General features: G+C 45.6%; 1 long non-coding RNA gene across 1 annotated transcript; it reads left to right on the top strand.

The window, feature by feature from the left end:
• The first annotated feature begins 6419 nt into the window (after positions 1-6419).
• LOC132427937 (uncharacterized) lies at positions 6420-14795 on the top strand. Its single transcript, XR_009520037.1, has 4 exons — positions 6420-6552; positions 13654-13720; positions 14168-14256; positions 14623-14795. It is a non-coding gene; the product is annotated as an uncharacterized lncRNA (long non-coding RNA).
• Positions 14796-16077: the final 1282 nt, after the last annotated feature.

Raw genomic sequence — 16077 nt, 5'->3', positions numbered from 1 at the left:
AGACTGTCAGCTTTTAACTTCTCCCCAGGGACTCTGGGGCCACATGAATTACTTAAGTGAAGAATACAGAACTCACTTACGACTAAAAGCATTTCCTTGGAAGCATTGGATATTATATTTAAAAGGGACAGAAGTAAACATCTAGAGTCAATTGTCTTAAAAAAAGATCACATACAGCCAGTGTTTACCCACAGGGCAGCGAACACAGCCAACACCTCAATCAATTATTTAAGCAGTAGCATCTCTGAGTTGCTGAAGTGATATTTATGGTATTTGCCATGGCAACTACCCTTGCTTTGAATATTATTAAAAATCTATCAAGTTGCAGTAGTGGACTTCTGGTTTAAAATTGTATGGGGCTAGCAGCCCCTGAGACAGCCTTTCCCAACTTACTACTAAGATTCCTGTTGAAGATGAAAAACTAGGAGCACAGTGATTTGGCTGTGGGCTGGCTGGTCTTGGGGACCCTTGGGCAGAACGATCGTATCTCCAGAGGAGACAGCTGTGCCTGCTCAGGGTTGGATGAGATGCCATTTCTTACACATGTATTAGTTTCCTATGGCTGCTGTCACAAATGACCACAAACTGAGTGGCCTTAAAAAAAACCCACAAACATTGCACTACAGCTCTGGAGGGCCACCCTAAAACAGGGCAGCAGGACTGTGCTCCTTCTGGACGCTCTAGAAGAGCCTCTGCTTTCTTGCCTTTCCAGTTTTCTCTCTCTCTCTCTCTCTCTCTCTCTCTCTCTCTCTCTCTCTCTCTCGCTTTCGCTCTCGCTCTCGCTCTCGCTCTCACTCTCGCTCTCTTATCTTTGCCTCTGTTTTTCACATCTCCTCCTCTGAGTCTTGATCCCACCCAATAATCCAGGTTAACCCCTTCATCTCAAAACCTTTGTCTTAATCACATCTGCAAATTCCCTTTTTGCCATTTAAGGTCACATAGTTACAGATTTGGGGGATCAGGCCATGGACATCTTTTGCAGGGGGTGGTTATTATTCAGTCCACTACACACAGCTTCACATCTCCTGTTCTGGAAACATCAGGATCTCCTGGGAATGGGCTCTGTGAAGCTCAGCCGCATGGGACGCTTAAGAGCCCCCCAGGACCAGTCTAGTCCCTTCTGCCTTTAGGTCCTCTCTTCTCCTTTTGCATCCCTGACTCGGTCCCACCCACTTGCCTGCCTTGAGTATGCCAGCCTCTTTCATGTCTCTGTGTTCTTGTAGATGCCTCCCCCGGCTGACATGTCCAGCCCCCTTCTACACTGGATGGGCCCACATTTCCCCGCAGAATCCTCTTGCTTTGGGCCCCAGCCCTGTCCAAGCCCTGCCGAACTGGGGGACAATGGCAAGGTAATAAAGAGAGCTCAAGTGGCTTCTTGATCTAATGAATAACCCCTCTGTCTCATCAAAGTCACACATAAAATTTGTATAATTGCTTCGTGCTAAGTGAAACAGTCTCTGTGACCTCTTACGAGTCCTTTCCACCTCTGGAATCTTACTTGGATTTCAAATGCATCACTGAGTTTAATCAAGGGGACTGAGAGATTTTGCCCACTGCTGGGGCACAGTCACCTGGAGGCGACATTGTTCTGACTATGAATCATTGTCTGAGGCCCCCTTGCTGATTATTAAATCGGCATTTATCAAAGTATTTCCAAATTGCCTCACCCCACAAAGGTTCTCGGCGGAGGCTGGATTACAAAATGGAAACACTTGTTTATCCGAGCGGTCTGGCTTTGGGTCATAATGAAATGAGAGCTGCTGTGCCGGGCACCCTGGGTGGAATACAGGGATGGAAACCAGCATCAGTGGGAAAACCGGTTTCAGTGCCAAATGGTCCAGGTGCTCTCAGTGATGGTGGGGCTGACTTCTCCAACAGGTACGAGGGGCACTATGCTCAAAGCCCACCATACATCAAGGAGCCCACAGAAATGTTCCAATTTCTTTTAAAACCAGAAAAAGATAAACGTTTAGGGTCAAAGATGTTTTAAGTTTTTTTGTCACATCAGAAATAAATGAAATTTTTTAGGGCCTGGATTAGTTTGCCTGGAATGTCATAACGAAGTGCTATAGTCTAGGTGGCTTACCCAACAGACCTTTATTTCCTCACAGTTCTGAGGCTGCAAGTCCAAGATCAAGGTGTCAGCAGGATTGGTTTCTCTGAGGCCTCTCTCCTTGGCTTGTAGATGGCCGTCTTCTCGCTGCCTCTTCACATGGTCTTTCCTCTGTGAGCTCACCCCTGATGTCTCTGTGTGTCCTAATCATTTCTTATAAGGACTCCAGTCAGATAGGATTAGGGACATCCTCGTGGCCTCATTTTATCTTAATTACTTCATTAAAAGCTCTATCTCCAAAAACAGTCACATTCTGAAGTCCTGGGGGTTAGACTCCAACAGGTGAATTTGTGGGGCTGGGGGTGGGCCATACACTTCAGCCCATAACTGGGCCCACAAAAATTCTATCAGAATGTCGGGGGGACCTACAAAGGCAAAGGGCCCATGAGAGTTGTGGTGTGGTCCCTCTAATAGTAGATTAATTTGATTTCTGCAAGGAGGCGGGAGGAGCAGGAAGGTGCCTTGTCAGTGTGGAGACATCCGAGGATGATCAGCTGACCTATAGCAAGGGTGTTAACGCGTTTACCAGCAGCATCTACTTAGCTACTTTGTTGGCTGAAGCTCAAAAGAACACAGGATCAGCAAAGCACGTTACGACAATTCTCATTTCACCTTCTCCTTAAGAGATCTTACTATTTGCCAGATCATCTATAAAAAGAGAAATTTTATATACTGGATTCATTCGACAAACATTGAATTCTTCTCTACTAAACGGTGAAGAGCTGAGCTAGACCGTCTGCTGAGCTTAGGAAAGGAAACCATCAATGTGTTTTCCAGGACCCATAGCTGATGAGGAAGCAGCAGGAAGCGGCCCAGTGACTCAGGATGAGGCACCCGGGCCAGAACTTGACTCACTCAGGACGGAGAAGACCACATCCTCTCTCCCATTTCTGCTTTTCATTAACAGGCGGTTGTGTGTGTTCAGAGTTCTATGGACATTAATCACCTTCAAAAACACCGAAGGAGACTTTCTAAGGCAGAGGAGTGTGTACTGTCCCTGAGGTCAGCCAAGGTCAGCCAGAAGGTCAGTGCTAAAGGAAGAGGCAGCCATGCTGTCGAGGGGAAGGAGATGTCCCCAGTGTTGGCCTGGGCACAGAGGGTGTGTGCATCACCCCCTTTACCAGGGAGCATGTGCACTCAGCCTCCAAGGGCTGCACTGTTTCTCTCCCAGGACTGCTGGGAGGAGGAAGGACTATTGGGAGAGAAAGTTCTAGCAAAATGTCCAGTGTCGTACTTGTGAGTTGTGTGCAATGCTGCTCGTTCAAGTTCTAGCGTGTTTTCTTTTCTTTCATTTGGGGGGCAGTGCTCAGGCCTCCTGGCTACTATGTACAGTGGGGTGCATCTGGCTGGATGACCCACCATGAGAAGACTTGGTGAGCTGCTGCCATGAAGAAATGAGGGTCAAGTTTCCTCTGTGGCTGGAGAAGACATGAGGACATTCTGCTGTCCGTTCAGTGACCAGACAAACTAGGCGACGCCAGAGGCCTTGCGAACAGTTGGCAAGGCTTTCGTGATTCCTTCTTCCCAGGTGAGCTCTGTGGGGACAAGTGGCTTTACCCAGATCCAGGGGCTCCGAGTTGACAATGACCTCTAACACGTAAACTGTTAAAGAGGAACCTATTAAGACTAGTAAATAATTAACACGGGTTCATGGAGATGCTCAGTGAAGCGTTTCCAGGGCATCTAACCACTCAGAGTAAACTGTACATTGGCACCTTTAGAATATAGACTCAGACAATGAGATCAAACGGACAGGAAGTCATAACTCCTGATACTGCTTTCCCAACGAGTGAAGGTAGAATAGAGTCCTAAACTCTGCAGAAAGCCTTTTCAGAGTTTCTGCTCCGATAGGTGGGAGAACTTAATTATAGAGCGACCAGCGTGAAGGTGGATTCTGCCCTCCATCACAAAGCCTGGAAAATTCTGTGTGATGAATCTGTGTTTAGAATAAGGCTGGTGATTCTCTCTGGAAGCTAGAGTACAACTCTGCTGCCAGAGTAGTGATTAAATGAAACAATTTTCAGGTCAATTCAATACGATGGTCTGAGTTTGGGTGCACAGACAGGAGGCTACACCTATTAAGAGGTAGCCCTAGGTCCGTCCAACAAGGACCTACTGTATAGCACAGGGAACTCTGCTCAATATTATTAACAACCTAATTGGGAAAAGAATTTGAAAAAGAATAGATACATGTATATGTAAAATAAACAAATAAACAAAATAGAAAAAAAAAAGAGGTAACCCGTGGTTTCCCCAATTCTAAACTCGAGCGCATGTTCCCTGAGTTATGCTGTGTTGGGCAGCCTGCCGTCGGCCTCGAATGCACGGCCCTAGCCTTTCCGCTTTTCCTACATCTAGGTTTCAGGGGAACTCTTCAAGAGGGTCCCAGCCATGAAGACTCCACGCCAGATGAGCCTATTCCACATGGACTCCCCACAAGGGCAAGTTTGTGAGGAAAAAGAGAGGAGAACGTGGGAAGAAGGGCCAGACCCAGCCGTGCTGATGCCCATTCTGAACCTGGTTTCCGGGGCTCCACCCAGGCGTGTGGCCCTGGGAGGTCAAGGCGTGGGAGGGAGGAGAGGTGAAGCCACCCCAACTCAACTTGGGAGATCTGGTCATTGCTCTCTTGACCTTCTGAGTATCTTCTTTCCTTCAAAGTCAGTAGGATTAGTCTGACCCGTTCCCCAAGCTCCTGGTACAGCCCCGTATTACCTAGTTCTCCCCACACCTCGGGGCTGTCCTCTTTCTGCTGTCCCCAGCCATGTGATGTCCCTGGGGTCCCAGGGGCACTTCCTGGGAGATGAAGACCACATAAAATACAGGGAAATGATGGGAAAACCCACTTCCTGCCCATCCTGAGCCCCAAAATGCTGGACCCTGGCAGGCCTTCCTCTGTCTGTCCATCCATCGGCTCACTGGAGGACCATGCTGTTTTGCCGGACTGGGTAGGAAGTGGATGTGAACTAGCCAGCCGCAGACAGGCAGCATCTCCTCTCACCCGGAGGCTGATTTCCAGAGCTTGTAGGTAACAGATCGGCCAGCATGAGTCTAGCAGAATGCTCTGGTCATGAACTTCACTTGCGCTGGGCTAACGGCATCAATGTTTCAGGGGAGGCAGAATCACTTCTGCGCAGGGGACATTCCGATGGCTTACTTAGAGCAGTATCCTTTTTTGCTGCCTCAGTTAGACCTGCTCGGCTTTCCTGAGACTCCAAGTATTTCTTGTGTTCAGACAAGTCCTGCCAAATTAAGGATGCAGGCAGAGACTTGGAGCGATGGAGGGCTTCCAGGCAGAGCCCCTTCGCAATTAGAATATAGTTTTAATAGAGGAAGGAACAATGTGTCATCGGTGAAGATAGATGAACGTCGTCCGTGGGCCAACACGTGGTTTAGGAACAGATTAATGGCGTTGGCAGAATCAGCTCATGAGGTGAGGAAATTCAGGCCAAGAATAAGGCCAAACTCTCCTCCTCTCATTTAAGCCTGTGATGCACTCTCCCAAGAGCGTGGAGATCGGCAAGCTACCCCACAGCTGCACCGCACTTGTGTCTGTGCAAGGACTCAGACCCTCACCCTCACGTAATGCGACACTCCATCCCCAGATCTGGGGGAGCAGTGACCAGGGGCCCAGGAGGGAGAGGTGGCCCCTGAGACCACAGCAGGAAATCCTGACTCGGCGGGGTGGGAGGTCCAGGAACCTGGGTCAGGCTGAGAAGCAAATCCAGCCAGCGCTCATTCTCACCATAAACCACGCGTCTGCTTTCTTCTCTATGGATTTCCATATTCTGGGCATTTCATATAAAGGTTCACACATAGGGGGTCTTTTATGTCTGGCTTCCTTCACTGAGCATAAGTTTTCAAGTTCTGTGTCACGGCATGATCAGGCCTTGGGTTGGGGGTGTTAGTCCTTGAAACAACAAACCCAGCTACTAGCAGGTATTCGTGTCCCCGTCTCCCTGCCATTGTTAGGGGTTTGGTAGCTTTTTAAGGGCAAAATGATTTAATAGCTGGACATTTGCACATCCAAGTCCCATTTTTCCTTCCTGTGGTTTAGCTCAGATTTTCCAGTTGCACTTCCAGTTGCACAACAGTTGGTGCACAGGAATGTATGTAAATAAATGCAAAACAAACAAAAACACCCAAGCTGAGTCTGTCGTACTTTGTGGGCTATTTAAAGGCTGTCAAAGGTAATCTGGATGTCAACCAGTTTTGTGACTGGGGTCAAACTCTGCCCAGAGCCAACCAGGGGTTGCAGTGATGTTGCCTTGTGTTGTGTGTAGTTGCTGTGGACAGAAGGCGTGTGGATTCTCCTCCATTCATGGTCAGGAGCCTTCCCTGAGCTGAGGTCTGCAGCCCCTTCCTGATCTTCTTGAAGAATGTTAACGAGACAAGGCTGATACTTCTGGGATTTGACCCCAACAGGGTCTTTGCAGTTTCAGGTACTGTTCTTTAACTTGAAAGATTTAGACATTTCATGTTGTCAATTGCCCCAAGATTGATGAGGCCTTGGGAAACTGATTTATCCTAACTACATTTAAAGGAGATTGATTTAAAGCCTGAAATTTGGTTAATCTACAGTTGGGGTTTGTATCGGTCAGAATAGGCTTGGCAACGCTGCCATGATGGCTTCAAACCTCGGAGGCTTAAAGCAACAGAGCTGTTGTTCTTGTTGGTGCAAAGGCCACTGCAGGCCACTCTTCCGTGCGGTGGCTTGGTGTCACCTCCGCAGTCACTGCATTTCTTCGACTGGTGAGACAGGGAAAGCGAGTGCACTGGAGGGTCTCCCTGCTGCCACTTAAATGTTTCCCTCCAAAGTAACACATGCCACCGACACTCACAACTGCCAAAGCAAGTCATGCAACCACGTCTGGACTGCACGGAGCAGGGAAGAACGATTCTTGGACTGTCTGGAAGGAAAGAACTGGAAATATTGGAAAGGAACATTGATGCCCCCAGAGGGACCTACCTTTCTGACACCTGGAATCCCCATGCCTGTATTCCCTCCAGATGGTAAAGCACCTAAGAAATGGGGTTACCAGGCAGAGGTCAGTGGCCCCAAACTGCGGGATGTGCAATTGTTTTTATAATAATGGCTAAAATCCATTAATAATAGGTAACATTGTTATGCCTTTTTAATATATGTTATGTCATAGGATGTGTAATTTTTTTATTGAAGTATAGTGGATTTATCATGTTTCAGGTGTACAGCAAAGTGATTTAGTTATCACATACACACGCACACACACAGACACGAACACATTTTTTTCAGATCCTTTTCCATCATAGCTTATTATAAGATATTGAATATATTTCCCTGTGCTATACAGTAGGTCCTTGTTGTTTATCTATTTTATATGTAGTAGTGGGCATCTGTTAATCCCAAACTCTTAATTTATCCCTCCCCTTCCTTTCCCCTTTGGTAACTGTAAGTTTGTTTCCTATGTCTGTGAGTCTATTTCTGCTTTGTAAATAAGTTCATTTGTATCTTTTTTTTTTTTTTAGATTCCACATATAAGTGATATCATATATTTGTATTTATCTGACTTACTTCACTTAGTATGATGATCTCTAGGTCCATCCACATTGCTGCAAATGGCATGATTTCATTCTTTTTAAAGCTGAGTAATATAGTCCATTGTGTAGATAGAGAGATAGATAGATAGATAGATAGATAGATAGATAGATATACCACATCTTCTTCATCCATTCACCTATCAATGGACATGTAGGTTGCAAGTTGTGTCACGTTGACTGTTATGATGAGTCTGATGAGCCTTCTTTGCTCTTCTGTCAATTCAGTTTGAAGGTCAGATTATTTGTGGCCATTAGAAACAGGGTTTCCTATACCCATTCATTTTTGGAAGCACGCTGCTTTATGTAATAGATCTGGTTAGATCCAATTATTACTTTATGTAATAGATCCAATTATTACTTTATCTTTGTATCACATGTGTGGATAAATAGACAGACATAGACATAGTTTGTGTGTATGTATGTATATGTATATGTGTGTGTATCTATATATCTATAGCTGTTATCTATAATCATCAATGATCAATGCCATGATCAATTTCAGTGAGGTTTCTTCTTATTTTTTTGTGAGATTTGTGGAAGCACACTGGTTTCCTTGATTATTTTTGAGAGATATCAGAAAAAACACTTCTCTTATCTCCAAATTATGAAGGGGACCTCATAGCAGCTCTCCATGAATTAATGACAATTCCAAGTTTTGAAGTTCTCATGTTCCCAAAAAAGTAATGATTGTATTATCTCAGGATTTTCTGTGACTCAGTTTGGAATCTTCCTCTAATTAGAGGACAAAGTATTTTTGACTTATTTATCTAGTTTAATATTAAATATCTCAACAGATGGTGCTCATGAAACTTTCTTCATTGATAATTTTATGGTTGAATAGAGAGCATTTCCTCTTCCTTTTTAGTTAGCTTAAACTACCATAACATTTCCTTAATTGTATTTAATTAATCTGTTTTACACCTACTTGTACCACAATGGGTTACTCAACCTCACTTTGATATTTAAACATTTTTAAGGTTTTTGATGTTTGTTGACCTTTGCCACACAGAGCACAATTAAGGGTAAATTAAACAGACTCACTGAGAAAATGCAAGCATTTCCAGATGCCTGTCTTTTCCTTGAGAAGGTTTACATCAGATGCAAGCTTCCTATCAATGAGCGAACATTTACTGTATGCAGTCTGGCCACAGTCTTCCTTGGGAATCCTAAGGCTGGTTACACTTCAACTCTCAGTAGCTGATCTGAGCCTTCACCTTAAAATTTGGGGCCTTCGGGACTTCCCTGGTGGGACAGTGACAAAGAATCCGCCTGCCAGTGCAGGGGACACGGGTTTGATCCCTGGTCCGGGAAGATCCCCCATGCCGCGGAGCCACTAAGCCCGTGCGCCACAACTACTGAGCCTGTGCTCTAGAGCCCGAGAGCCACAACTACTGAAGCCCGCGCATCGCAATGAAATGTAGTCCCGGCTCGCCGCAACTAGTGAAAACCCGCGTGCAGCAACAAAGACCCAACATAGCCAAAACATTCAAACATTAAAAAAAAATAAGAATAAGAGCAGATTTGCTTTTAAAAAAAAAATGGGGGTCTTCAAACTCAATAGATTTCCTTGGCAAATTGTTCTTTTTTTTCCAGAGTGAAAGGTATCATAAAAGAACATTTTTTTGCTTTTCCTGGATGTCCCATTCCAGTGTGTCACAGTAGGATAAGGGGAGGCCCCATCTTCCCAGCTGAATTGTCTCTCTTCTGCTGGTGGTTGTTTCCGTTGGCAACGGCTAATGATGGTGGCTTTTCACAGCGTAACTTGATATCATAGTCTCTTATCAGACCAGCTCTTGGTGTGGGTTTTATAACCAAACTGTTGTCAGTTGAAGGTGAATCTTCCTGGCAGGCACATCAGTAGCTGCTCGACAAGCGGCCCATATCCAGTGACGTCACGCAAGAGTAAACAGCTGCTAGCGATGTGTCCCCAAAGCAACTGCGGCTGTTCCTTGTGATGTACGGTAGCTGTTGACGTCAGCACCTTTTGTTGTGTCCTTGAGCTTCGAGATAGTTATGTCTACATTAAAAACAACACAAAAGCTTTTCAGTGTGTCCATCTTGCCTGTTGAACTGTCAGCCACACCTCTATCTGAGAGTAGCTCAGTGGGATCTCTGAAAAGTTGCCTTTTGGAGAGCTAGTGCTAGGTCTTCCTCAAAAGTATGAGCCCCACAGCAGAGTCCTGCACATAGTAAGTGCTCAATAAATGTTTGGTGAAAAATCCAGCTTCTAGGATGAACCATTTGAAATTGCCAATATGTAACTATTTTCTGATCTACAAAAATGACAATTTCATATGATTTGACTTAATTTATAGATATAGCAATATTCATCTCATTAAAATTGTAATGTATATCATTCTTATTACCTCTCAAAATTGTTCCTAAGATAAAATATGGTTACCTGAAAATTTGGGACTTGGCCTCTTCTTAGTTGGAGCCATTTTATTCTTTTCCTGAATAATCTATGCTTCGTATAATTTTAAGGTGTGAGAAAGACTCTACCGTATGTACACTTTACACTGTGTAATGTCTTTTGATGCAACACTTGGTGCCTTTCTTGTTCTAAATGTAAAATAACTCAAAGAATCACTCAGAAATTTGGTCTCATTTCCAGTCTGAAATCATGCAGCCCCTCCTCTAACTTCTCACTAACACAACCATAAAAACAGCAGAATGCTAAAACTCATTACCACGTGGAACACTGATAACTAGCAGACATTTTTTTTTTTTTTTTTTTTTTTTGTGGTACGCGGGCCTCTCACTGTTGTGGCCTCTCCCGTTGCGGAGCACAGGCTCCGGACGCGCAGGCTCAGTGGCCATGGCTCACGGGCCCAGCCGTTCCGTGGCATGTGGGATCTTCCCGGGCCGGGGCATGAACCCGTGTCCCCTGCATCGGCAGGCGGACTCTCAACCACTGCGCCACCAGGGAAGCCGCATAGCGGACATCTTAATGCCATTATCATGAAGGAATTAACATCAATTGTAACACAAAACAGAACTAAGTAAAATCGAACAGGCAAACAAATAAACAGACAATTCAGGGGATTCAACTAATGGTGGTACTCCAAGGCTTTGCCTGAACAAAATCAGGATGATTTTTTAAAAAAAAATCACTCTATCTCCTAATTTAGGGATCTACGGTCTACACCATCAAGGGAATTGTGCGGTCAGCTACTTCTCCCGGCTTGGGGGCTCCATTCTCCTTTTCCCACCAGCTCTCATCCCCACTTTTCCCAGAATGGTAATGAGTTGGCAGAGGGGCTGGATGGAAGAGGAGCAGTGCATTTTGGGAGTTGTAGGCAGAATGGAAGAGGAGTAGTGCATTTTGGGAATTGTAGTCCTCAGGACCGTATAACAATAATGATTGACAATATCTACGGAGTGCTGCCTATACATTAGGCATTGTATTGAGTGATTAGCATAAATTATTCAGGAAAATAATATTAAATTTCTACTTTCCACTTCCCAGCAGTAGCTGCTCTTAATTAATTTTATTGCTTTACTATTGGTAAATCCAGTTATCTGGATTCCCCCTCCCCCCATTCCAAACAGTTCTTATGCATCTTTCTGGATAAATCTAGAAGTCCTTGAAAATTACAGGTCAACGACATATCAATCCCAGCAGATTTGTGCTGCTCTCCAAAAGAGCTCTTTCCATTCTGGGAGGATTCTAGAACTGACCACGCTAGGGTGTGCTCAGGTGAAAATATACCTGTGGACAATTATAAATGCTCCAAGGGGCATTCACATTAATCATGATCTATCCTATGAATTTTTTAAACTGCTTTTTTGTATCTTGCATATTTAGCTTTTAATCCAATTCTGTGAGGTCGGGTCTGCAAAGCTGTAATTACCTGTATAATTAAGGTAATAAAATATATTATTAAAGTATTCCAATTTTTGTTTAAAGAGGTCTTTTTAGTTTTTGTAAAAATTATGTATGCTTATTGTGAAGAATTCAAGCAAGGCCGAAAGAGTTCAAAGAGGGAGGTGAAAGGGAAAACTCACCCAAATTTCTGCCTCTGAGAAATATTCTCTTCTCTTCTTGATTTGAGGAAAATACAAGCTCCAATGAAAGAGTCTTAATAATTGAAGACATACTTAGGAAAAAGGATTTCCAGAACATACTTCAGATGAATTATATTTAGAGTTTGCATTTAGATTAGAACTGCCGACAGAGTGTGATTTAAGGCTAAAATGTAATCCTTCCGGGCTGTCAGACGTGTGAAATCCTGCCTCCACTCCCTCCTTCTCCCACCTTCCCCTTTGCCCTCACCCCACACTCTGTGCCCCGCTAAGATTTCTCTCCAGCTTCCAAGATAATGCTGATCTTGGGCAAGTCACGCTACCTCTCTGGTCCTTAGACTTCCCAGCCTCAACATGAGGAGGCTGGACCAAGTTGTCCCTAAAGCCCCGCCTGTCCCTCCCCCACCACCCACGCCTCACATTCTATGAGCTATTTTCCTAATTAAAATGGAAAGGCTCCTAAGAGGTGCTTGGGTGGTTAGGGAAGAAGGAGGGACAGAAAGGAATGTGGGGCAGGTTGGCAGCCGGGGAGCCCTGGGCTTCCAGAGTGTACAGTGGAGGAAATGTGGATACTTGGGTTGGAGACGAAAGTGAAGAGAGGGGGACCAAATGTAAGAAATTTCATTTCTTCCACAAATTAATCTAGCAGTGACTTAAATTTTGTTGTGTGTCTTTGATTGCCAGTTCATTACAAAATAATAATCACATGGGCAATGAAAGCCTGAGATGAAAAACACACACACAAAGTCAGAAAGAGAAAAACAATATCTTATATTAACGCATATATGTGGAACCTAGAAAAATAGCACAGATGAACCGGTTTGCATGGCAGGAATAGAGACACAGACGTAGAGAACAATCGTATGGACACCAAGGCGGGGAAGTGGCGGGGGGCGGTGGTGGTGTGATGAACTGGGGGATTGGGATTGACATACATACACTCATATGTATAAAGTAGGTAACTAATAAGAACCTGCTGTATAAAAAAATAAATAAAATAAAATTCAAAAAAATAAACACACACACACATTAGTGATAGGTCTTTAAATTACACTGAGGCTGTGACTGAATTTCCAGCCCTGGTGGTTTCAGATCATTAGCCAATCGACAGAGACGTGAAGGGTCAGACTAACTTCTAATGCAAGCGTCAGGGGAACAAAAAGAACAGTTCCAAAGTGAGCGCCAAGCTTCACTGAACAGGAAATCTAAGTCAAAGGCCACACGTGCCTCAGTTTATGAGAATTTGATGATCTCACACATTTTCCTTCCGGGTTTACTTTGAGAGTTGATACTCATATCGAGGGCTATGGTTTGCAGAATTAGAGAGTATGTGCTAAGTGATAGACTGCATCAACAAAGATAACAGAATCACTTTGCTGTTTGCCAGGAACTAACACAACATGCAAACGGACTACACTTCAATTTAAGAAAATTAGACAAAAAAAAAAACAAAAAAAAAACGGGTCCACTGCGTGGAAAGGCTTAAACCTTAGTCAGCGATTGTCTATTTACTGCTGGTCTAAAATGTAAGCTCCCAGAGGGCAGGAACTTGCTCCGTTTTCTTCTCTGTTGTGTCCCGGAGCCTGGCACAGAGCCCTGTTCAGGGAACATGGGTGCATGACGCTCCCTGGACTTGCCTGGGAAGATGGGTCTCCTGCTCGGGAGAGATGATTCACCAAGCAGTCAGGATGGAAGATTCTTTCCAATGACTGTTCCACACTCAGAGGATCAGGAAAGGACTTCCCAAAGCACGACTAAAATGGAATATCCTGACAAGCTTAGTAGGTTGGGGGTCTGACCACGTTTATTTGATTTAAGAAAATAAAGATGTGGATTCTGGTTACCCATTGGTGTGTAACAGACCACCCCAAACTTAGGGGCATAGAACATCAACCTTTTTTTTTTTTTTTTTTTTAATACTTACTGTTTCTGTGAATCAGGAATTTGGACAGAAATGGCTCATCTCTTTTCATGGCGTCTGGGGCCTCACCTGGGAAGATGTGAAAGGTAAAGGGCTGGGATCTTCAGACGCTCCATACCACACATCTGGGCCCTGGGCTGGGACCACTGAAAGGTGGGATCTACTGACCAGACCCCTAACGTGGCCTCTCCCTGTGGCTTGGGCTCCTCAGCATGGTGGCTGGGCTCCAGGTGGAGCTTCCTAAGAGAAGGGGTTGCCTTCCCTTTCTGGCCTAGCCTGAGAAGTTACACAGTGTCACTTCCCACATGCTATTGTCACAAGCTGCCCAGATCCAAGGGCCACAATCCTGCTTCTTGATGGAAGGGAGGCCAAAGAACAGGTGGTCACTTTTTAAAACTGCCCCAGAGCCTGAGGTCTTCCATCAGATGTCTGCATGGAGACAAAGGGAAGTTGATGATGTACTGAAAGCAGCTGGCAGTCATCTTTTCCACAGCTCTGTACTGAATGTCTACCCTGTACCGGGCACTCTGTAGGTACGGGGCAATCGCGTGGAACAAAATGGACAAAAACAGAGATCCTGAGCTAGCCTGTATTTCAACATGGTGAAGTGGACGATAAAGATGTAAGTACGTAAAATACACAATATTAGATAGTTACCACTTCATGGAGAGAAATAAATCATGGCAGGGGTTCGGAGCATGGGACATGGAGGGAGGGGCAACACCGATTTAAAATGGGGTGTGAGGCAGGTCTCAGTGAAGAAGTGATGTTTAGCCACCAGACCCGAGGGAGGAAGGGAGAGTGGTGGATTAAAGACAGCCCTGGTTCTTTGACACGCTTCCCTTTGAGACACGGCGTCCACGCCCCTTCCCCTTGTACGCAGGTGTGCTGCGGGGTGGTTTGACCAATAGAACATGGAAGAAGTGACTTGGTACTAGTTTCCCCGTTAAGGCCGTAGGAAACAGGCAGCTTCCGATTCCTGTCTTAGGGCCACTTGTTCTCGGAGCCCTAGTCACCACATCCAAAGCTGGAGAGACCACGTGGAGAGGCGCCGAGATTCTACGGCAGAGGATCCCGGCTGAGGCCAGCCGCTGGGGGTTGCCAGGACGTGTGCGTGGTCTCTGGGACCCCTCAGCTCAGCCCAGCCGCCAACTCAGTGTCGCCCAGTCCTTAAGATGGTCAATTTGGGGAGAAATTTTTTTTTTAATAAATTTATTTACTTATTATTTATTTTTGGCTGCGTTGGGTGTTTGTTGCTGCACATGGGCTTTCTCTAGTTGCGGCGAGCGGGGGCTACTCTTCATCCCGGTGCTCAGGCTTCTCGCTGTCCTGGCTTCTCTTGTCGCAGAGCATGGGCTCTAGGTGCGCGGGCTTCACTAGTTGTGGCACGTGGGCCCAGTAGTTGTGTTTCGCGGGCTCTAGAGCGCAGGCTCAGCAGTTGTGGCGCGTGGGCTCAGCTGCTCCGCGGCATGTGAGATCTTCCCAGACCAGGGCTCGAACCCGTGTCCCCTGCATCGGCAGGCGGATTCTTAACCACTGCGCCACCAGGGAAGCCCTGGGGAGTGATTTTAATTAAAATGATTCCAGAAACTTACTAACTGAAATAGGAATGGTGACCTACTGGCGCGGCTGATAAGAGAAACGGCACCATTTCCTGGGCACTGCTGCCGATTGCGTCCCAAGAACTCAGTTAATTAACAGAGTGACTCTGTGAGGGGGCTGCTATTACCCCCATTTTACAGACAAGAACACCGGGTCTGTGGAGAGAGGGAGGGACTTATTCAGGATGGTACAGCACCAAGAGGCTGAGTGAATACGAAAGAAATTCTGACTCCAAATCCTGTGCTCTGTCCACGCTCTTATTCTCCATCCAGAATGGAGACCCCATGCCCGCCCCACCCCCTCCACCCTGGTGACACCTCTGAGAATTGCCATCCTCCACTCGTATCGTCTGGGGGCCTATGAACATGTTTTATAAATGACAAGCGTACACGTGGTAAAAATTACCTCCATTCCTGCATATTTCCAGACGTCATACAGTTATGTCCTCCAGCGGACTGAATTAACTTCTTCTGGGGTCTAGACTTTAATGCTCTCTGCAGCCAGGAAAGTGCACTGGCTTCCGAATTCAGTAAAGGATGTGCTGGCATCAGTGAGGGGGCGGCCCTGATGCCACCCTACCTGCCCCACGGGTGTGCTGTCAGCTCCACCCTGATGAACATGTGTGGAGAATCGACCAAGCGACGCAACTACTGGATCCCAGTGACCGATCCAGAGCACGAGGTTGTAATCCCTGCAGATAAATGTTAACAATTCCTTTTACATAGTTTACCTTATGCACAGGTGGATTTGCTCTTCAATTAAAATTTCAGTGCAGTGACTCGTTAGTGGTACAATCTCAGACCCAGTAGCATCCCTGAGGTGAGCTGGGTTCGGTCAGGAA

The sequence above is a fragment of the Delphinus delphis genome, chromosome 7 (genome assembly GCF_949987515.2).
Source record: "Delphinus delphis chromosome 7, mDelDel1.2, whole genome shotgun sequence".
NCBI classification, from domain to species: domain Eukaryota; kingdom Metazoa; phylum Chordata; class Mammalia; order Artiodactyla; family Delphinidae; genus Delphinus; species Delphinus delphis.
The sequence above is the reverse complement of the archived record's forward strand: the minus strand, read 5'-3'. Positions and strand labels throughout refer to the sequence as shown.